At 36.7% G+C, this 25308-nt stretch overlaps 1 protein-coding gene and 1 pseudogene across 4 annotated transcripts in view; both read left to right on the forward strand.

Annotated features, from left to right (window-relative positions):
- Positions 1 to 25308, forward strand: part of LOC125172450 (BEN domain-containing protein 5) — a 1495630-nt gene that overhangs the window by 166027 nt on the left and 1304295 nt on the right. The gene's annotated exons all lie outside the window — the stretch shown is intronic.
- LOC125174097 (uncharacterized) lies at positions 12291 to 12390 on the forward strand (annotated as a pseudogene).

The following is a 25308-nucleotide window of genomic DNA, read 5'->3' on the forward strand; positions in this document are numbered from 1 at the left end:
TATTCTTGGCACAGTATGAAAATGTGCCATGACTACAATAGAAATCAGGGGTTTTAGGTTAATATCTCACTTTTTTTTAGGTATGCAAATGGTTGATATACTTTTTCTTTTTACCTTTTGAGGAATAATTGACAAATATAATTATAGATATTTAAAGTGTCCAATGGGATGGTTTGATATATATATATGTATATAAAATATTCTATATATAATATAGAATAATTACCAAGATTTAGCTAATTAACACATCAATGTCCTTACATAATTAACACAGATAACTTTTCTTTGTGTTAAAAATCCTTAAGATCTACTTTTATCAACTTTCAAATATACCATACTGTATTATTAATTACCATAATCATGGTTTATATTAGATCCTCAAAACTTATTCATATAATTGAAAATTTGTATCTTTTTAGTTATATCACCCCATTTCCTCCTTCCCCCAGTCTCTGGCAACTTTTCTATTTCCTGTACAACTGACTTTATTGCAAAATTATTGAAAATAGCCAAGATATGGAAACAACATAAATATCCTTCCATATGTGAAATGGGCACAGAAAATGTGACATGCATGCACGCACAAACACACACACACACACACACACACACACACACACACACACAGGTACAGAGGAATGTTATTCAGCTATTAAAGAGAGTAAATCCTATTTGTGACAATGTGAATAAATCTAGAAGGCACTATGTTAACTAAATTTTTTTACAATGACATTATAATATAATGCCAAACACACCGGTTTTGGTTTCAGACAGAACTGGTTTCATATATTAACTTTTACTCATCTATAAAATTAGGAAAACATATCTATATTATAGAATATTATTATGCTAAGTAGTATAATATATAAAAGAGACAGTACAATATATGGCTATCAACTTCAGGTTATAATTCTGGCACATGTATATCATTCCAAGAGTGCCAAAATGTGCCAGGTACTTTTGTGGGTATATTTATAGTGTTATTACCAATCCTTAGAACAACCCTACAACATAGGACCCTTAGATTAGGTTACCCCAGGATCATACACTGAGATAAGGACTTAGGTAAAGATTGTATATTTTGATGGAGATCTCAAGAGGGAGATGCTCTGGGTAATTCTTGCTTTTCTGGGCATATAGTATTCTTGGTCATTCTAGTGTAAGTTCTTTAGGCTTGGGAAATCTAGGCAATCTAAGATTGTTCTGGGTGTTAATAAGAAGGGCCAGAATTAGAAGAATATTTGGAGATTTTAAGTTAACAACATTCACCTTTGGCATCAGGAGTTAACTTTGTAGTTGTGGGAAGAACAATGTGTGGAGTCAGTTGACCTGGTTTTGAATCCTAGCCTGATTTGGTCTTGGGAATTACTTTATGTCTTTGAACCCCATCCTATCAGTCTAAAAATGGAGAAAATACTTTACAAGGTTTTAAAAAAATGGCTAATTATAGTTATCATTTATCAAATGCGTAATGTGTCCCAGTCTTTGATTAAGGAGCTTGACATGTATCACCTGTAACAGGGCGCCTGGGTGGCTCAGTTGGTTAAGCGTCTGGCTTTGGCTCAGGTCATGATCTCATGGTTTGGGAGTTCAAGCCCTGCATCGTTCTCTGTGCTGACAGCTCAGAGCCTGGAGCCTGCTTCAGATTCTGTGTCTCCCTCTCGCTCTGCCCCTCCCCTGCTCGTGCTCTGTCTGTCTCTGTCTCTCAAAGATAAATAAACATTAAAAAAAAAAAAGAAAAAAACATGTATCACCTATAATACTTATCTTTTCAGGACTTTCTAGACTAGGTTAGGATCCCATCTGTACAGACCCATTGCAGTCTATATACTTTCCAGTCTACTAGAAGTACTTGTCTAAATGTCTGAAGTTTGTAAGCTCTGTAGGAGCTCTTGGTTACCACCATATATCATGCTTAGTCCAGAGCCTGGTACATAATAGGTGTTCAATAAATGTATATGAAATAAATACAATTATCACAACAATTCTTCAGAGTAAGTATTATTAATGCTGATTCACAGGTAAAGAAAATCAGGCTTAGAGAGGATAAACATATGTTAAAATTAAACTGTTTTTAAGAGGTAGAGCCAGGATTTGTATCTGGGCCTGCCTCATAATAGTAAATGGTCAGACACAGGCATTTTGTGAAGCTCACAACATACTTTTACATACTTTATCTCATTGAATCCTCATATCTTTTGAGGTAGGTATTATTATTCTGTCTGATGACAGATGAAGATGAAGAAGTAGAGGCCTAGAGACGTTAAATAATTTGCCTATGACTCTACAGTTAACTAATCAAGTATCAGACTGGGGTTTGAACTCAATTTAGATATGATTAAAATAACAATAGTATTAAATATGAATATAGAATTTACTGTCATGCAAATTTCTAAGTGTTTGACATAAGTAATGCATTTAATTCTCATATCAAACCTGTGAGGTAGCTTCTATTATTATTATTTTCATTTAACAGGTAAGGAAACAGACACTAAGAGGTTAGATAATTTTGCCAAGGTCACTCTGCTGCTAGGTTGTGGACCTGGGGTTCAGACCCAGTTGGCCTCACTCCAGAATTTGTGCTTGTAACCATTTGTGCTATGTCGGGTCATAATTTATATAAAAGCTTATCTCAGTATCAAGCATTTAGCAATAGTTCCAATATTTTTAAATTTTGCATTTAGGTCTTTATAATTTCTGAAGAAAACAAGATTGTTGTAACTTAAAGTTAAAAATATGATACTCAGTTTCCTAAATTAAAGAATGAAGTGATGTAGCAGAAAAATAGATTAGCAGAAAAATTGATCACTCCATACCAAGGGCTTATGACCATTAACCTTTAAATTAAGAAAGGTTCTCTTGCAGAAAATTATGTTGAGAGACATTTACAAATATTTAAAAATCAAATCATATAGTATATGAGGCCTAGGTTTATAGCCTCTCTAAGAAAAAAATAAATAGTGAATTTTCTGTTTGTAGAATCTGTCCCTTCTTCATTCTCACAGAAATTAGATAAACTTCTCTGTTTAAGGAAGAAGAGTTTTAAAGTTGTGTGTTATTATAATTATGATAGAGCTCTTGATTTACATTGTTTGAGGGATGTGGTAGAATCTTACTTTTTATTTTCTATGAATATACCAATCAGCAGATATGTTTTATACCCCGTGGGAGGAATACAACCCACAGTTCCTCGCTTAAAGGAGTTAAGTGGGAGAGACTGATAGAGGCTGTGATTTTTTTTTTAATTTTAATGTTTATTTATTTTTGAGAGAGAGAAAGAGAGTCAGAGCCCAAGGTGGGGAGGGGCAGAGAGAGGGAGACACAGAATCCAAAGCAGGTTCCAGGCTCTCAGCTGTCAGCACATTGCCTGACATGGGGCTTGAACTCACGATCCTTGAGATCATTACCCAAGCCGATGTTGGATGCATATCTGACTGAGCCACCCAGGTTCCCCTGACAGAGGCTGTGATTAAGTTGATGACAAAATTTATTGTCTAAGGCAAATATTTTTGTCCAGAACAAGTGCTAACCTGGAAGGGATGCTGGGACAAATGGCATACCCTGGGGCCTGTCAGAGGCTAACCATGATGTGTAGTACCTCTAGTTCTAATTGGGGTAAGTACTGTGTAATGAGAAAGCATATCAAAAGTATGTCTTTTTCAGTAGGGTATCGTAGGATGGTGGGGTGGCAAATTGGCAGACTTCTTAGAAGAGGCTCCAATGAGCTGAGTATTAAAGGATTAGTAAGAATTATCCTGATAAATTTTAGCAATGGGAAAAACTACCCGGTTCTTATGATATCCAGAAAGACCCAAATGCAAGAGTGATAATGGCACTCTGCTACCAGAGTGAAATGGCAAACTATAACTAACTCTCAGAAATGAAGAGTATTCCTAAGAGTAAGGGCTCACTAAAACTTTTTAAATAATTAATTTAACAAAAAATAATTTAATTAATTTATTTCTAATATATATGTAATGTCTCATTCTTTTCTTCATTCTTAAAGAAATAAATGTGCTTTACCAGAGCACATATTGTAATGACACCATCCATGTGTCTATATCCCGAACCTGACTTGAATGGGTCTCTCTGCTGGTTGCTCTCCTCCTCTCCACAACCTCATTCTGTGTCTGTCTCTGCCCTGTGGACCCTCCTGATTTATATGTATTGCTGCATTGCTTGCTTTGCTAATCCAAAGTTTTGGCCTTGACAAGTGAGTTTAGTCTTTTGTCCCTACTGGAATTTTTCCCATAAAGATGATAGTAAGAGAAAATATTAGGCAGTGTACTCTGTTTTCTCTCTGCTTGTTATTAAATGAATGATTATAAAATCTTGCAACCTTTTCAGCCCCACAACTTCAGCCCTAGACTTCATCCTCAGTAGGTTTGCTGGACTTGTATGGAAGCTTTCTGACTGGATTCTGAAGTTTATCCCCAACTCTTTCTGGTCCATCCTGCACAATGCTACCAAAGCTGAAATGCAAATCATTGGATTATACTACTTTATTGTTGAAATCTTTCATGACTCCCTGTTGTCCTTAGGATAAAATACAAATGCTTTTATCTGACAATGTCTTTAACATAAGATCTGATAAAAATTTGCTTCATATTGATATTATCATTTTATGCCAGAATATGCCCCCTTCAAGGCCATTATCTCTTTCAAGGGAAAAATTAGCATATTTAGGAGAAAACAGCATGGTTATGAAATATAAAGTGTTTTACTGTGTCTAGAAATTCTGTTGGAGAAGTATTGGCAGCTATGAAACTATAGATGAATAATTTAATTCTGTTATTTCTGACTCATAATTGAAACAAAGCTGAACTTCTATTATTGTAGGGTTTTCTTTTAAAAAAAATTTTTTTTTCAACATTTATTTATTTTTGGGACAGAGAGAGACAGAGCATGAATGGGGGAGGGACAGAGAGAGAGGGAGACACAGAATCGGAAACAGGCTCCAGGCTCTGAGCCATCAGCCCAGAGCCCGACACGGGGCTCGAACTCACGGACCGCGAGATCGTGACCTGGCTGAAGTCGGACGCTTAACCGACTGCGCCACCCAGGCGCCCCTAAAAAAATTTTTTTAATGTTTATTTATTTTAGAAAGAGAGAGAGAGAGAAGGGGAAGGGCAGAGAGAGAGAGGGAGATACAGAATCTGAAGCAGGCTCGGGGCTCAGAGCTGTCAGCACAGAGCCTGACGTGGGGCTCGAACTCACCAACTGGGAGATCATGACCTGACCTGAAGTCAGATGCTTAACCGACTGAACCACCCAGGCGCCCTGGGTTTTCATTTGTTTTTTAAATTTCTGACCCCTTTACTGAATTATATATGCATATATATGGCTATGTATCTACATGTATGTTTTTCTCTTTCCTATTTTCTCTACTTCACTTTAAGGAAGAAGTAAAACATTTCATTCCCAAATAACTTTCCTCTAAGTATGATGACATTTCCAATAGTAACAGTCCTGAAACAAAGGGCCTTGGAAACAACAGTTGAAGAAGTATGAACTATGTTTAATAAAATCTTATTGCACTTATCTTCAGCTGCTCTTTTTAAATCATCTGAGACAGTGTTTTGAAGGGGACTTCCAATACACATAAAACACCCCTCCTATGCTTTAGTTGTAAAATAACTACCAAAAAAGGGAACATGTCACTTGATTAAATGTGGTTGATTGAGTTTGTTTATAGCCCTCTTATTTCCAAGATTTAAGACACTACTTGAATGATTATATGTGTCTAATAGTTTAAAATCTAAACATAAATACTTTTTCAAGTGATAACCACATGATACACTTAAAATTGGAATATTTAAAAATTTTATATTATTATTGCTTTCCATTTGCAAACAAATTTAAAATTACATTAATTAGCAAAACTAGAATGTTGTCTGTGGTTTTATGCTTTAATGTTTATAAAATAGTTCTACTTTTGATAGTGTATTGCAGTATTGAAAAATCCATACAAATTGTGGGTTTCATACAGGTTTCAGATAGACTTGCCTTCTGAAGCTATGAGGATATTTTGTGCAGGCTACCTGTTTGCAGTTTGTTTGATTTATCATCCTTTCCCCATTTTTCTCTGTATTGCAGGGGCCAACGTCTTGATATTTGCACTTCCCGGGCTCCCTTATCATCTGGATTCTGACTAGGTTCAGCTTATAGGAAATTGTAGGAGGAGATTGAAGGGCAGGTAGAAAGGAGAAGCCTGGGTATTTCTCCCTCATTGTATCTTGGGCAGCATGTCCATCAGTGGCTATATTTCCTTTATGGTTTTGCCAGACAGCCCCTTCCTTGTGATCCCAATTTTGTTCGATTGCTGTACTTTGAGCAGAGCCTCAGTGCATCCTTATGACAGGCATGACAATATCTTACGGGGTTGTTGTATGGATTGGAATTGCCAGAAGCATAGCAGATAGTCAGTGGTCAGTAGTGAAAGCCTAGAAAGGGAAGTGATTCATTTAGTGTGTATAGATGGGGTGGGATGGGGTGGGGGGAGGGTGGGAGACAATCGAGGAAGACATTTTAAAAGAGGTAATATAGGAATTATACTTTAATACTCTGCATGGAATGTTTTTTCAGAAAGCATGGTTTTTTTCATTCATTTCAGTTCTTTTTTGTTTTTTTTGCTCAAATGTCTCTGTGACCCTGTGTAAAATTTCAACTCTTATTTCCTGACATTTCCTAATCCCCTATCTGCTTTATTTTTTCTTCTTAGTACTTACCACCATCTAATATAATATACATTTTATTATTTATATTTTTTATTTATTGTCTCCTCCAGTAAAATATAAACTAGGAAGGTAGGAATTTTTCTTTCATACCCTGATGCCTAGAACAATGGCACATGATAGGTGCTCAATAAATACTTGTTAAGGGACACCTGGATGGCTCAGTCAGTTGAGCATCTGACTCTTGATTTTGGCTCAGGACATGATATCACCATTCATGGGATCGAGCCCTACATTGGGCTGTCAGCATGGGGCCTGCTTGGGATTCTCTCTCTCCCTGTCTCTCTGCCCTTCCTGGGCTTGTGCATGTGCTCACTTGCTCTCTCTCTCTCTCAACAAAACAAAACAAAACAAAACAAAACAAAACAAAACAAAAAAGCAAAAAAACCCAAAACCAAACAAACAACCTTAAAAAAATTTGTTGAAAGAATGTTTGAGAATGAGTAGAAATTCACCAGATGAAATTAGTTACATATGTATTTATTGTATTTTCTCAACTATTGACCTCAAATTATAGAATACAAAGTTGAAGAATTTAGCATGACTGTATTGATATATAGAAACAAACACATATCCAGCAACCTTATTTTTTGAGACTATTACTGATAACTTGGGTGGGATGGTGGGAAAACTTTCAATAGTTAAAATAGTTATAAAATACATACACTAATGTTCATGCACCTTACTTCTCTAAGGAGATACTTAGCATTTATTTCTTCTTGTTTAGACACAGTTTTAACTATATTGATTATATGGGTTTGCAGCTCTGGAAATTTGTAGGTAGGGTGGAACTTGAGGAGATAGAAATAATCTTTGTGTGAAATCAAAGTTGACAAGCTTACAGAAGGGAGGAGGCAGAAAATATAAAAGTCAACAAGAATATTTAAGTATATAACTTTAATAGATCTATTCTTTATCATAAAGTAAGATTAAATTATGTACAATGTGATTTTAGAAAGATTTCCAGTAAAAATAACAATGTCTCTATATAGCTATTAACATCTTTTTCCTTTCAGTCTGGTTTGCATCCTCACGGTTCCAGGAAGATAGTTCTCTGAAAGGTTGCCAGAGATTTTAGTCATGTAATTTGGTGGTCTCTCTTAGCTCTTGATTCCTGTGTAGCAAATGATATTTCTAATGATCACCCTTACTTTTTGACATTTTTTTTCCCTGGCAGCATTGACTCTTTCATCCTCATTCACCTGCCTCCTCTCTGACGTATCAATCTTGTTTTCATCCACATGTGACCCTTAAGGCATTCTCCAAGGTTCAGATTACTTATCTTTTAATCTTTATAAATCTTGAGTATCCTATCTAATAACTCATCATCCATCCATCCATTGAGAATTATTATTATGCTTATTAAATATCCTGAATCCATTAATTTCTATCTGCCTCCTTCATTCAAACCATCAACATCTGTCAGAACTATTGTTCTTCGTGTTTCCTTCCATACATCTTCCCCAACCCCCATTATCCATTCTCAGCACAGCATGTAGAGTGACCCTTTAAAATTTTTTTAATGTTTATTCATTTTTTTGATAGAGAGAGATAGAGTGTGAGTGGGGGAGGGCCAGAGAGAGAGGGAGACAGAATCTGAAGCAGGCTCCAGGCTCTGAACTGATAGCACAGAGCCCAGCTCATGGCTCAAACTCACAGACCATGAGATCATGACCTGAGCTGAAGTCGGATGCTTAACCTAGGCACCCCTAGAGTGATCCTTTTAAAACTCACATCTAAGCGTATTCCTGTCATATTTAAAGCATTCCAAATGTATGGCCAACATTCCAAATGTATGGCCAACTAACCTTTGACAAAGCAGGAAAGAATATCCAATGGAAAAAAGACAGTCTCTTTAACAAATGGTGCTGGGAGAACTGGACAGCAACATGCAGAAGAATGAAAGTAGACCACTTTCTTACACCATTCACAGAAATAAACTCAAAATGGATGAAGGGCCTGAATGTGAGACAGGAAACCATCAAAACCCTAGAGGAGAAAGCAGAAATAAACTTCTCTGATCTCAGCTGCAGCAATTTTTTACTTGACACATCTCCAGAGGCAAGAGAATTAAAAGCAAAAATGAACTATTGGGACCTCATCAAGATAAAAAGCTTTTGCACTACAAAGGAAACAATCAACAAAACTAAAAGGCAACTGATGGAATAGGAAAAGATATTTGCAAATGACATTCAGACAAAGGGCTAGTATCCAAAATCTATAAAGAACTTACCAAACTCCACACCCAAAAAACAAATAATCCAGTGAAGAAATGGGCAGAAGACATGAATAGCCACTTCTCTAAAGAAGACATCCAGATGGCCAATAGGCGCATGAAAAGATGCTCAATGTCGCTTCTCATCAGGGAAATACAAATCAAAACCACACTGAGACACCACCTCACGCCGGTCAGAGTGGCTAAAATGAACAAATCAGGAGACTATAGGTGCTGGCGAGGATGTGGAGAAACGGGAACCCTCTTGCACTGTTAGTGGGAATGCAAACTGGTGCAGCCACTCTGGAAAACAGTGTGGAGGTTCCTCAAAAAATTGAAAATAGATCTACCCCATGACCCAGCAATAGCACTGCTAGGAATTTACCCAAGGGATACAGGAGTGCTGATGCATAGGGGCACTTGTACCCCAATTTTATAGCAGTACTTTCAACACTAGCCAAATTATGGAAAGAGCCTAAACATCCACCAACTGATGAATGGATAAAGAAGATGTGGTTTATATGTGCAATGGAATAGTGCTTGGCACTGAGAAAGAATGAAATCATGCCTTTTGCAGCAACGTGTATGGAATTGGAGTGTATTATGCTAAGTGAAATAAGTCAGTCAGAGAAAGACAGACATCATATGTTTTGGAACTTGAGAAACTTAACAGAAGACCATGGGAGAAAGAAAGGGAAAAAATAGTTTTTCTTTTTTTTTTTTAAATTTTTTTTTTTCAACGTTTATTTATTTTTGGGACAGAGAGAGACAGAGCATGAACGAGGGAGGGGCAGAGAGAGAGGGAGACACAGAATCGGAAACAGGCTCCAAGCTCTGAGCCATCAGCCCAGAGCCCGACGCGGGGCTCGAACTCACGGACCGTGAGATCGTGACCTGGCTGAAGTCGGACGCTTAACCGACTGCGCCACCCAGGCGCCCCGGGAAAAAATAGTTTCAAACAGCGGTGGGGGGAGGCAATCCATAAGAGACTCTTAATTACAGACAATAAACTGAGGGTTGCTGGGGGTGGGGAGGGGAAAATGGATGATCAGCATTGAGGAAGGATGAGCATTGGGTGTTGTATATAAGTGATGACCCATGGGAATCTACTCCCAAAACCAAGAGCACACTCTACACACTGTATGTTAGCTAATTTGACAATAAATTATATTAACAAAAATAACACTAGCATTTTTTGCAGAGCTAGAACAAACAATCTTAAATATTTTTTGGAACCACAGAGGGCCTTGAATAGTTAAAGCAATCCTAGAAAAGAAAAATAAAAGTGGAGGCATGACATTTTTGGTTTTTGAGGTATGATATAAATCTGTAGTTATCAAGACAGTATGGTCCTGGCACAAAAACAGACATATAGGTCAATGGAACAGGATTAAAGACCCAGAAGTGGATCCACAATTATATGGTCAACTCATCTTTGACAAAGTAGGAAACAATATCCAATGGAAAAAAGGTTCTTCAACTAAGGGTTTTGGGAATACTGGACAGCAAAATACAGAAGAATGAAACTATATCACTTTCTTACACCATACACAAAAATAAATTCAAAATGGATGGAAGACGTGAATGTGAGACAAAAACCATCAAATCCTAGAGAACACAGGCAGCAACTTCTTTGATCTCTGCCAGAGCAACTTATTACCAGCCATGTCGCTGAAAGTAAGAAAAACAAAAGGAAATATGACTATTGGAACTTTTATCTAGATAAAAAGCTTCTGCACAGTGAAGGAAACAATCAACAAAACTAAATGGTAGCCTTTGCAATGGGAAAAGGTATTTGCAAGGACATACCTGATAAAGGGTTATTATCCAAGATCTATAAAGAACTTCCTAAGCTAAATGCCCAAAAACCAAGTAATCCAGTTAAGAAATGGACAGAAGATATGAATAGATACTTTTCCAAACAAGACATCCAGGTGTCTAATGACATATGAAAGGATGCTCACCATCACTCATCACTAGGGAAATACAAATCCAAACCATGATGAGATACCACTTTACACCTGTCAGAATGACTAAAATTAACCACACAGGAAACAACAGGTGTTGGCAAGGATGTGGAGAAAGAGAACCCTTTTGCACTGTTGATGGTAATTCAAACTGATGCAGCAACTTTGGAGAACAGTATGGAAGTTCCTCAAAAACCTAAAAATAAAAAATACCCTACAATTCATAAACTGCATTATTAGGTTTTACCTGAAGGTTTCTAAAATACAGATTCAAAGATGTACATATGCCCTGATGTTTATAGTAGCATTATCAACAATAGCCAAACTATGGAGAGAATCCATACACATACACACACTCAATTCAACATTACTCAGCCATCAAAAATAATGAAATCTTGCCATTTGCAACCTTGTGGATAGAGCTAGAATGTATTATGCTAAATGAAATCAGTCAATCAGAGAAAGACAAATACCATATAATTTCACTCAGATGTGGAATTAGAGAATTTAGAAACAGAAGAAATGAACATATTGAAGAAAGGTAAAGAAACCACAAGATACTCTTAATGATACAGAACAAACTGAGGGCTAATGGAGGGAGGTGAGTGGGAGATGGGCTAGATGGGTGATGGGTATTAATGAGGGCACTTGTGATGAGCATTCGGTGTTGTGTGTAATGAGGAATCATTGAATTCTATTTCTGAAACTAATATTTCACTATGTGTTAACTAACTAAAATTAATAATAAAAAAATAAAAAACTTAAAAATAAGACTAATGTAAAACAACAAAATTGCAGTATATATGTAACTATCAATAATTTCTTTAAATGTAAATGGACTAAATGCCCCAATCAAAAGACATACGATGATGGAACAGATTAAAAAAAACAAGACCCATGTATATGCTGCTTTCAGCAGACTCATTTCAGACCTAAGGACACACACAGACTGAAAGTGAATGGATGTAAAAAGATATTCCATGCAGATGGATCAGGGAGGAACAAATGCCAGAACAGTAATATTTATATCACACAAGATAGATTTTAAAACAAAGACTGTTTTAACCAAAGCAAGAGACAAAGAAAGACAGACATAATTATAAAAGGATTAATTCAATGAAAAGGTATAACAAATGCGAACATCTATGCATCCAACATAGGCACACCTAATACACAATGTTAATATTAACTGACCTAAATGGAAAAATAGAGGGTAATACAGTAATAATAGGGGCCTTTAAAAATTTTTATTTATTTATTTATTTTTAGTATAATTGACACATAATGTTGCATTAGTTTCAGGTGCGTGACAGTGATTTGACAAGTTTATACATTATGCTATGCTCACCATATGTGTATCTACTCTCTGTCACCATTGCTTCCTGCCTTTTGGCTAAGATTAAGTGTAGTATCTGTTCTTAGTTTAATAGTAGGGGGCTATAACACTCCCTGGACATCAATGGATAGATCATCCAGAGAGAAAATGTATAAGGGAGAATTGGCTTTGAATGATACATTAGAACAAATGGAGTTAACAGATACATATACAGAGCATTCCATCTAAAAAAACAGAATACACATTCCTTTTGAGGACACATGAAACATTCTGCAAGATATGTTAGGCCACAAAACAAGTCTTAATCAATTTAAGAGATCGAAATATCAAGCATCTTTTCTGATCACAATACTATGAAGTTAGCAAACAGTAACAAGAAAGAAACTGGAAAAAACACAAATACATGGATAGTAAACAACATGGTACTAAATAACCAATAAGTGAACTAAGAAATATAAGGCAATTAAAAAAAATTACATGGAGACAAATGAAAATAGAAACACAATAGCCCAAAATCTTTGGGATGTAGCAAAAGTAGTCCTAGGAGGGAGGTTTGTAGTCATACAGGCTTATCTGAAGAAACAAAGTCTCAAAGAATATAACCTTACACCTAAAGGAACTAGAAAAATATGAACAAACAAAGCCCCAATTTAGTAGTAGGAAGTAAATAATGAAGATTAAAGCAGAAATAAATAGGGGCGCCTGGGTGGCTCAGTCAGTTAAGCGGCAGACTTCGGCTCAGGTCATGATCTCGCGGTCCGTGAGTTCCAGTCCTGCCTCGGGCTCTGTGCTGACAGCTCAGAGCCTGGAGCCTGTTTCGGATTCTGTGTCTCCCTCTCTCTGACCCTCCCCCATTCATGCTCTGTCTCTCTCTGTCTCAAAAGTAAATAAATGTTAAAAAATTTTTAAAAGCAGAAATAAATAGAAAAAAAATCAATGAAACCAAGATCTGATTCTTTGAAAAGATAAACTTAATTGATAAATAGCCAGACTCATAAAAACAAAAAACAAAAAACAAAAAACAAGAGGACTCAAGTAAAATCTGAATGAAAGAGAAATAACAACTGATCCACAGAAATATAAAGAATTATAAGAGAATATTATAAAAAATTATATGCCAAAAAATTGGACAAACTGGAAGAATTGGATAAATTTCTAGAAACATGCAATCTTTAAAACTAATCAAGAAGCAAGTACAAAAATGTAAACAGATTGATTACTCATAATGAAATTGAGGTGGTTATCAAAAAACTCCCAATGAATAAAAATCAAGCATCTGATGGCTTAACAGGTGAATTCTGCCAAAGATTTAAAGAAGAGTTAATACCTACCCTTCTCAAACTATTCCACAAAATAGAAGAGGAAAGAAAACTTCCAAATTCATTCTACAAGGCAAGCATTACCCGTATATTAAAACCAGACAGAGGAATTACAAAAATAAAAAACTCTAAGTCAATATCTCTGATGAACATAGATGCAAAAATCCTCAAGAAAATGTTATAAAACCAAAATCAATAATATATTAAACAGATCATTCACCACAATCAAGTTCGATTTATCACAGGATTGCAAAGATGGTTCAATAGGCACAAATCAATGAATGTGATACACCAGATTAACAAGAGGAAGTATAAAAACCCGATGACCATCTCAGTAGATTCAGAAAAAGCATTTGACAAGTATAATATTCATTAATCATACAACCTCTCACCAAAGTGAGTTTAGAGGAATTAATTATACCTCAACATAATAAAGGCCATATATGACAAAGTCACAGCTAACATAATACTTAATGGTGAAAAACAGATTTTCTTTTAAAATCTGGAACACGATAAAGATATCCACTCTCACCATTTTGATTCAACATAATACAGGAAGTCCTACCCACAGCAACCAGTAAAAGGCATACAATTGGTAAGGAAGAATTAAAAGTTTCATTATTTTCAGATGATATGATACTATATATAGAAAAGCCTAATGGCTCCACCAAAAAACTACTGGAACTAATAAATTCCGTAAAGTTATAGGATGCCAAATTAATATACATAAATCTGTTGAATTTTTAAACTCTAATAACAAAGTAACAGAAAGAGAAACTAAGAAACACCCCCATTTGTAATTGCATTAAAAAGGATAAAATACCTAGAAATAAACTTAACGAAGGAAATGAAATAACTATACTGTCATATTAATAGGATATTAATAATAGATAGTAGTAATAGTAGGATAATAATAGTAATAATAGTAGGATATTAATAATAGAAATTGAAGATGATACAAACAATGGAAAGATATACCACTCATGATTGTAAGAATTAATATTGTTACAGAGTCCATACTCCCTAAAGCAATCTACAGGTTCAGTGTAATCCCTATCAATATACCAATAGCATTTTTCATAGAAGTAGAACAAATAATCCTAAAATTTCTATGGAACCACAAAAGACCCTGACTAGCAAAAGCAGTCTTGAGAAAGAAGAACAAAGCTTTAGATAATCACAATCCTAGATTTCAAGCTATTCTACAAAGCTATAGTAATCAAAACTGTATAATAATGGCACAAAATAGACACAAAGACCAATGGAACAGAATAGAGAGCCCAGAAATATACCCACATTTCTATGGCCAATTAATCTATGACAAAGGCAAGAATATATGATGGGAAAAAGACAGTCTCATTAATGAACAGTGCTGGGAAAACTGGACAAGTATATGCAAAAGAATGAAACTGGATCACTTTCTTACACCATACACAAAAATAAACTCACATTGGATTAAAGACCTAAATGTGAGACCTGAAACCAAACATTCTAGGCAGTAATTTTTTTGACATTGGTTATAGCAACATTTTTCTAGAATTGTCTCCTCAGGCAAGGTAAAGAAAAGCAAAAACAAACTATTGGTACTGCATCAAAATAAAAAGCTTTTGCACAGTGAAGGACACCATCAAACAACAAAAAAAAGGCAATGTGTACAGCAGTGCTATCAATGACAACCAAATTATGGAAAGAGCCCAAATGTGCATTGACTGATTAATGTATAAAGAAGATGTAAGAACTCACCATGTTCCCCTTGTTTGACCTTGGGTCTGAAGGAAAATAACAACCAGAACAGCAAGACCAAGTGGAAAAACTAACAATTCCTAATATTTATATAGTGTTTTGTAGTTAACAAAGTGTTTTCCGTTCTCTTATGGTCTTTCATAAATTTTGGACAAAATGGAGGGTAAGCATTTTATTCCTACCTTTGGAAAAGGAAATTCAGGTTCATAAAAGTTAAGTGACATCCTTAATTGCATAGAACTAATAAGTGGCAGAATCTAGAGGCAACCCATGTCTATCAGACCTGAAAGCCTGTGCTCATATATCTTAGTTCCTGGTTACTCAACATTGATTCATTTGCTTGCTGGCTTAGTCATGACAACCTGAGCATTTCCAAGTTGGAGTACAAGCAAATAAGCAGTCTTATGTCCTATATTAGCTCACAGGAAAGCAATTTGAGACCCGTTGAATGGAGTAAATGGAATGTACCTACTACCACTTTGGGAAGCTTTAACTCACTCCCCATTTGGGGTTTGAACATCTAATCTGGGAAGGCTGATTGGATGTAACATACCATATGTTGTTCCTCATGGATGGAAGTAGATAATTGGAGTATCTAGCAGTTAATGTAGAAAGGGTGACATTTGTGGATTTGGAGAACTTAGTCCTTTAGGAATGGTCAAGAAAATATCATGGGTTTGAAATTGACAATGAAGTATATGTTTAAAGAAGCATTTTGGCCTGTTTGTATGTTGTAGCTATAGATCTTAGTTCATATGTTCAGCAAGAAATACCAAATTATTTTAGTTTATTTAAATCAATCCATCTCATTGGGATTTGGGGAAATTCAGTTTCCCGTCATCATTGACGGTCTATGTCTTTCACTCCCATTACATAATATGCCAAGAGGTGTATGTGATACTTAGTCAATGAGATGAGGGCTTCTGATTTTCACATGTCTGGGCACATGACATCCTTATCATCCAATCTCATGTAGCTCCTTGAAGGTGGAATGCTTCACTGCAAGCAGGGAATGGGGATCTTCATGGAGGCCTTTGCCTAGATACACAGCCCTAGTGCCCAGAGTTCTTCTTCCCTAGGTGCCCTCCACCACCATCCTTTGCTGAGGACTGCCCAGGAGTACCTCTTCCTATCACCACTCATGGGATCCTTGATTTCTATAACTATTTCAATGTGTGGGATTGTTTCCTTCCTTTCTCTGTTTTCAGTGGAAGTCTCCTTTTCTACTAGCATAATCCTGGGTAATGTGAGGAAGAGAAATGTTAGAGGCTACTTTTGCCTTTTTACTATCATATGAACCTCCTCTGAGGCATGAGATCTCAAAGGGCTTGGAGAAGAATTTGTATGGTTTGTGTGTGTGTGTTTCTGTTTGTATAGGAGGGGTTTGTGTCTAATGTGGAGTATCCTAAACAAAACACCAAAACAACTCAACATGTCAGTGAATTATCTTATGAAACAATTTGCTGTCTGTGACTCCCCCCCGCCCCCCCATTCACAGATTGCTATTGCCTAGGAATCAGAAGACCTGGAACTTCTTATGTATGTAGACTTGGGCAACTCACTTAACTTCTGAGTGTGTGATCTAATCACTAAAATGGAGTAAGGAAGCCTGTCCTGCCTAGTTGACAATATTGCTATTACATGCAAATGATAGAAGATAGGGAAATATTCTGTAAGCTGTTAATATACTATAAAATATAAGAACTTTTGGTTTTGTGAATTTATGGGAAGAGAGATATTTCTCACTATGGTTTTAAAGTAACAAAAAACCCCTTGGAATGATCATAAATAGTTTCCACTCACATTGTATTACGAAAGCATGTCATATGGCCATGTCTATTTTCAGGAGGGCAAAAAGTGGAATTCTCCCCATGTGTTTTTATGTGTTAGGGAAATATTGAGCATCTATTACATGTGAGGCACTATGTAAGAACCATTACTTACCTTATCTTTAATTCTAAGAATGTTATGAAATAGGCAGTATTTTAGGTGAGGACGCTGAGGGCCAAAATTTAGGTAATTTAGTAAAAAATAAAACCAGGATATGACCTTCATCTGACTCAAAGGCCTGGGTTCTTTCCATTGGATCACATACTTCCTTTTTTTCTGCAGTTTTGTTAGCCACAGATGACTTGTAATGGAAGATTTAAGTTTAGGTTAGTAATTATCAGTTAGTCAAAAATAACTGATATTTATTGGGCATTAGGAACCCCAAGCTCACATCCGGGTCTTGTTTTTCTCATTCTTTGTTATGAAGGGATTTGGGGCCTGTACTTTGGGAGTTGATAGATGACTCTAAAGTAGTGTGAAAGTTTATTTTTCAACTTGACTGGGCCATGGAATGCCCAGACATTTGGTAAAACATTATTCTGGGTGTGTCTATGAAGGTTTTTCTGGATAAGATTAACATTTAAATTGGTAAACTGAATAAAGCAGGTTGCTCTCCCTAATGTGGGATGGCCTTATGTAATCAATTAAAAGCCTCAATAGAACAAAAAGGCTGAACCTTCCCTTAGTGAGGGGAAATTTCTTACCTGAGTGCCTTGAGCTGGGAGGGACATCAGTATTTTTCTGTGTTCAGCTGAACCGAAATATTGGCTCTTCCTAGGTTTTGAGATACGGCATTTGACTGGAACTACACCATTGTCTCTTGTGGACTCTGGTTTGCCAATTTCGGATCTTGGGACTTGTTACCCTCCATAGTAGTATGAGCCAATTCTTCATAATAAATCTCTTTGTACACGCACACACACACGCACGCACATATGCACACCCCTTATGGTTCTCTTTCTGTGGAGAACCCTAATATAGGCACAAACAACTCTTGAAATTGTGTGATTATGAAATCAGCAGTAACAACGAAGAGCTGATGTTTATGGAAGAGGTTCAGACTCCATTCTTTTTTCAGGCAACATTTTATCAAAGATCCTTAATGGAATCTTTACATTGACATTTACATGTTGTCTTATATGTGTATTAAGTGGTTGTTACCAGTAGGATGACAATTGACAACAGATTTAATAAAACAACATTTTTTCCTGAAAATACGGACTGCCAGTATGGACCAATGTCATTGCATTTCAGACAACATTTGGCTTACCTTCCTAAAACAAATCACAAAAAATTAAGAACAGAAAGATTGATTCTTTTCCAAGTTTTATATTTTCTTCTGACAACTATTCTGCAACCTCAGGCATAGATTAATGAATGGAGTATGCACAAAGTGATATCAGCTCACATATATGACATTACTCAGATGTCTCCAACTCCGGAAAAAGCATGTGAATGATTTATGGAATTGATATTAATCTCTTTCCAGTAAATGCATTACTTCAAATACATGGGAAATTGATGTTACTACTCTAACGCCAAATTAATTTCTTTCTTGCTGGATCAGCATTGTAAATGGAATTAGATGTTAACCTTTTATACATCTAAACAGGGTAAAATATGGGAGGCAATTTTATAAGTAAAATTTGGATGCTCATTTCTGAAGGGAAGGGTATGTATTTTTCTTCTTTGTGTGCTTTCTTCCTGAAATTTGTGGATCCTGGGATATTGGATCATATTTAAAGTATAACTTAATATAATTTAGGAATAGAATAATTATAATTGAATCTGAATATTTAACACAGGACTATAAATAACAGTATAGCAAATGAGAATTACATATTATTAAAGATACCCCAAATTCTAAAGATTAAGACTATTTTTCAAGGGAAATTTTATCCAAGAATTATTAGTCACTCATAAATATTTTTAATCCATATGTAGGCATAAAGGAGACTAGAAAATTATCAGGCTAGCCTCTTCCTCATTTCATATATGCCTGGGCCAGTATGGTCTTGAGTTTGTTTTCTCTTTATTTTCCCTGTGTTTCCAGCTTGTTGCTTTCTTTTTTTTTTTTTTTTAATTTTTTTTTTCAACATTTATTTATTTTTGGGACAGAGAGAAACAGAGCATGAACGGGGGAGGGGCAGAGAGAGAGGGAGACACAGAATCGGAAACAGGCTCCAGGCTCTGAGCCATCAGCCCAGAGCCTGACGCGGGGCTCGAACTCCCGGACCGCGAGATCGTGACCTGGCTGAAGTCGGACGCTTAACCGACTGCGCCACCCAGGCGCCCCAGCTTGTTGCTTTCGTTGCCATACTGTTGATTTTGGCCTGCTAAACATTATCTAATGAGCACAGTCTTATATTTCAATTCTAAATTATCAGAAGGAAAATGTTATTGGCTCAGTTGCGTCTGGTCAGTTTTGGTTAAAGAGGGTAGTCTTGGGTATGTAGGGCTGCCTTTTAAGGGCAATGGGTAGGACAGACTCTCTAGAAAGGGGCTGTAGGTAGAGGGGAAGTGATAGATATATCTTAAATAGTTAGGTTTGCTGGGCTGCAGTGTTTGTTTTTTTTTCCAGCCTGACAGTTTTCTGATTTTGTGGACCAAGTGCCATGCATACCTTTTCTCTTCCTGGCTCCTTGCCTTTCATCACAGTATGCCTCAGTTCTTAGCCAGTCTTGAGCAGAGCATAATGTCTGTGAGTGGTATCAGAGTTGCTGCCAAATAGCAACTATGTGCTGTCTTGCTATCTGATGTGCAAGAGATCAAACCTGGTTTGGTCTATAAACCAGACCCAGTTTACAAGTTGCAGTATTTCTTGCATTATTTCCATTGCTATAGTCTGCAGAACTGGGTTCTTTCTTGATAACTAGTTTTTTTTGTGCTACAGTTATACCAAGCTTAGAATACTAGAATTATTACCTCTTTAAGTCTGGGGTATTGCCTTGAACCATTGTCTTCTTGATAGGAATCTAGGCGAGGTGGCTTAATTTTCACCATGTCTATATCCAGATTTTCTTTTCCCAATAACTAGCTGAGATCCAGATGTGAATAGACAGGTTTCCCTGGGCGACTAAGTGGCAATTATGCTTGGTCTACATTACTGCCTGCACAGATAGACCTTTTGGAACCCTTTTCACCTGAAATCATGGCTGAATATTTTTAGGTTTTTGAGTACTGTACATCGGAGCCCCTGGCTTTCCTCTCTAGAATCACTGTCTTCTGACCTAGCTCTGGATCCTGAAAGCATACTTTAAATGTGACAGTGTGACTCTAGTTGCATCTATAAAGTGGTACAGGTGAGTGTTAGGGATGGTAGTAATAAAAATTTGGTGAAAGTTTGTCTTACCTACATCTCAATATTGTTGTACCATTTGTTTCCGTAGAGAATTTTGGTCTAGGATTTCTGCTCTTTATTCCCTATTACAGGTGACTTTTGGTAACATAGCACCAAGATATCCTTTCAATGGTTTTATTTTTGTTGGTCCTGTATTGTACGTTGGTCCTGTATTTATTTGGTTGGTCCTGTACACTTGCCAGGCAGTGGAGGAAGGTATGGGATGGGAAGAGGAAAAGATATATATATATCTGACCTGGTCCTTGTTCTCAGAAAAACTTAAATCCCAGTGAAGGATGTAGTGCATATGTATCAGTAATACCAGGAAGTAAATCAAGCAAGGGACAGAAGGATTGGATACTTACTTATTAATTACCCAAATATTTATTGAGTGTCCACTATGCTTGGTTCTGTTCTAGGCAGTGGAGACTCAAAAGTAACTAAGATTGGGTTCATACTGTCAAGGAGCTCATAGTTTGATGGGGAATTCAGGTAACTGCACCAAAAAGCCACAGGGGCTGATAGTATTCAAGTCACCATCATTTCTCATCTGACTGCTCTTTAAATACACTGTGCAGGCTCTCATCTCAGGGCCTTTGCACTCTGCTGCCTGGAATGCTGTGCCCCCAAGATACTTACATGGTACATCCTTTACTTCATTTGGGTCTCTGATACAATGTCATCATATCAGGGAAGTGTTTCCTGGCTCTATAACTAGTACAGTACTCTCTTTTCATCTCTCCCATTCCTCTTAGCTCATTTTATTTTTGTTCTTAGCACTTACATCACCAGGTTTGTTATATAATTATTTTTAAATTTGATTATTATGTCTCTGCCTCTAGAAAAATTTAAGCTCTATGAGAACAGGATTGTGTCTATATTATTGAGTGCTTTATATATGTAGCATGATGTCTTAGACAGAATGAGCGTTCAAAAAATACTAGTTCACCAAGTAAAGGAATTAATGAATTAATGAGTCAAGTACTAGTGAGTAGAATCTGTATAGGGTATGATAGAGTTACCAAGATGGGAGTGGTTATTTTTACCTGTAGGCAAGGGGTGGTGTTAGAATATGTGATTTGAGAATGGAAGGGGATAAGGGTAGACAATTTTGTCATGTGGCATAGTTCGTGATTGAATATTCCAGACTTTATAGTAGGCGAATATGTCTTTTTAAAAAATCTTTATTTTTGAGAGAGAGAGAAGGAGAGAGTTTGAGAGGGGGAGAAACGGAGAGAGAGGGAGACAAAAAATCTGAAGCAGCTCCATGTTCTGAGCTGACAGCACAGAGCCCATGCGGGGCTTGAACTCACAAACTGCGAGGTCATGACCTGAGCTGAAGTCAGAAGCTTAACTGACTGAGCCACCCAGGCACCCCATTATGGGAGTATGTCTTAATCAGGAGTTGCTTTTAAATCCTATCCTAATGATGTGACATTCTAATAAATTTTCTATACTAATAAATTTTCAATTTAATTTTTTCTGTATATTCATATACTTTTTAATGGCTTCTGCCTACTAGTGAGTAGTCATGAGCTTTTCTGCTGGGTTGTGGGTTTCTTGGGGTAGACAGGGATCAGGGTTTATTCATGTATGATCTGACTCTGACACAGTGGCTGAGAATTATTTTGCCAGTAGTAGCTTTTTTTTTTTTTTAATAAAAATTAATTATAGTTCCCTTGGAGCTGGAGCATTCTGTGATTCTCCCCTAGCCTGATACTTCACCAACTGTTGTTTAAGATTCTTACAGGGGCGCCTGGGTGGCTCAGTAGGTTGAGTGTCCCAGTTATGCTTAGGTCATGATCTCACGGTTAGTGGGTTTGAGCCCCATGTTGGGCTCTGTGCTGACAACTCAGAGCCCGGAGCCTGCTTCAGATTCTGTGTCTCCCTCTCTCTCTGCCCCTACCCCGCTCATGCTCTGTTTCTCTCTGTTTCTCAAAAATAACTGTTAAAAAAAAGTTAAAAAAGATTCTTGCAGATAATGCACTTTTTTATAGTTCTGGCTTCTTTCCCATATATTTCATCTAGGATATTCATATATCTACTTCTCTCATTGCACTATAATGATTTATTTACATGTTGGTCCTTCCATTAGATTTTCAGCTATTGTTGGACAATTAGACTTTATCTCTAATCTTAGACTCTTATCTCTTATCTTAGACTCTCTTTCCTGTAGTGTAGCTTGGTATAGTATCTGTCACATAGTTGCTCTCCAGTAAATGTGGAATGAGTGAATAGTAAATTAATTAGTCTAAGGGTAGAAAATTAATATTTATCAAGGAAGCCCAGGAAAAAGAGAAAAGATGATTTGTGTAACAAGATTTAAGTGATACATTTTAAACACCTTAGTGACTATTTCATGCGCAGATACTTCAATAGTTCCCTAATATCAACATCCCTGCAATAAGCATTTAGCCCAGTGCTCCTTTCCTTAATGTGAGTGTTCATAGGTTATGTGGAGACACCTGTGAATGAACTTGTAGTCTTTTCTTCCTAGCCTTGAACTTGCATGTCAGTGTTCCTTAGGTGGAAAAAATGGTGAGGAATGCATCTGTTTCACTGCATGAAGATATATTTAGTGTATCATTATCAATGTCATAACTGTCTGTTCCCAAATGTACACATTCATGCATGTAGCCTTGTGGTTCCTGCTCTTAACAGCCCCAGAGTATAGGTGCTAGTAACAATCATGCTTAGAGGCACTCCTATGTATATTTCTCCTTCCTGTTCTTTCTTAGATGTAATACTATGCCCAAATAATCTGAATTTAGCAAATGTGAATTATGAGTGTTTTAGCAGTACCCCAGAAGGGGAATGATTGTAATTGAAGCAACACAATGGGTATATTCCTTCAATGTCTATGTCTATAGGTTCCAGTTTTTCTTTTTCTTTTTTTAATGTTTATTTATTTTTGAGGGAGAGAGAGGGGGGTGAGAGAGAGAGAGAGAGAGAGAGAGAGAGAGAGAGAGAATAAGCAAGGGAGGGGCAGAGAGAGGGGAAGACACAGAATTTGAAGCAGTCTCCAGGTTCTGATCTGTCAGCACAGAACCCGACTTGGGGCTCGAGCTCACAAGCTATGAGATCATGACCTGAGCCAAAGTCGAACACTTAACCAACGGAGCCGTCCAGGTGCCCCAAGGGTTTAATTTTTCTTAAGAATTTCATTTTCCTCTTCGAGACTTCACTCAAAAGATATTTATTAACTATTAATTATGTGCAGCGATTGCTTCTGTACAATATTTAAATACTTAGCAGCAATCAGGGTGCCTGGGTGGCTCAGTCAGTTAAGTGACTGACTTCTGCCCAGGTCATGATCTTATGGTTCGTGAGTTCGAGCTTTGCATCAGGCTCTGTGCCGACAGCTTGGAGCCTGGAGCCTGGTTTGGATTCTGTGTCTCCTTCTCTCTCTGTCCCGCCCCAGCTCATGCTCGCACTCTGTCTCTGTCAAAAATAAACTAAAAAAAATACTTAGCAGCAACCACAACAAAGAGCCAATATATATTTTTTGGACACAATATATACTTTTGTGCCCAGCACTGTGACGTGTAACATAGTGGAGGCAGTGTGGTATAAGGGAAAGAACACATATTCTGGAATCAGATCTGGATTCTGAATTACCTTTGCTTTTTTGCTAACTCCATGTTTTAACAAAGTGTATGGGTTTCATAGTGTTCTACCTTCTTTTTTCCTACCATGATTTCTTAGTTCAGGCTGCTAGGACTATTGCAGTAATTTCCAAATTTACCTTTCTTCCTCAAGCCTCTGTCTTTTCCATATATTGTATATATTTTCATGCAATTCATTTTCCTGAAGCATAATTTGAATCACATTACTGCCTACTTAAAAATTTTAACTTCCCAGTTCATTTAGAGTGAAATAAAGTTTCTTCAACATGGTATTTGAGACCCTTTAGTATGGACTCAGCCTTTATTTCTAGTCTTCCTTTGCTTCATTCCACTCTATTTACTCAGTGCTGTAGTCTCTGTATATTAAATGTACTTTTTTCTATAGTTTTTCTCATTATTCTCTTCTCTTGGAAAGGCCCCTGACTCTATATCCTTTCTTAATCCCCCCCCATCACCAAATTTTTACCCTTTGATAAAACAGTGTATTTTTTAAAACCTATGTCAAATGTAATCTCATCTACAAGAGCTTTCCTGAAATTTATGATGTCTTTCTTTACTAAACCAATTATTTGAGCTTCTCTGATACCATATCATATCTGCTTTGTAGTTTAGGTGCTGTTTTCCAGAATGTAATGAACTATTTAATGGCATAAATTATTTTTACTCCTCTTTTTTTAAATTTTTTTTTTATTTTTGAGAGAGAGCAAGAGGAGGAGGGGCAGGGAGAGGGGGACAGAGGATCCTAAGTGGGCTCTAGGCTGACAATAGTCAGCCCAATGTGATGCTAGAACTCATGAACTGCGAGATCATGACCTGAGCTGAAGTTGGACGCTCAACCGACTGAGCCACCCAGGTGCCCCTAACTCCTCTTTTTAATCTCCTGATAGACTTGAATAGAATCTGGTACAGAATACTAAATTATAGAGTAGAAGGAGCTTTGGAGTCAGTCAGACTTGACTTCAGATTATATCTCTGCTACTTACTGGTTGCATATGTGGCTTTGTACGAGGTACTTAGGTGAGCCTCAATTTCCTCACCTGGAAGGAAGACTTACACCTTACAGAGGGGTAAATGATAAAGATCAAATGATATAAAATATATAAAGCATTTGAAACATAATAGATTTCATATTGAATGGTTGTTGAGTTAGAAAAAAACTATTTATGGAATTGAAGTAGCCAATGGGAAACAAAAATAA

This window comes from Prionailurus viverrinus, chromosome C1 (assembly GCF_022837055.1).
Source record: "Prionailurus viverrinus isolate Anna chromosome C1, UM_Priviv_1.0, whole genome shotgun sequence".
NCBI classification, from domain to species: domain Eukaryota; kingdom Metazoa; phylum Chordata; class Mammalia; order Carnivora; family Felidae; genus Prionailurus; species Prionailurus viverrinus.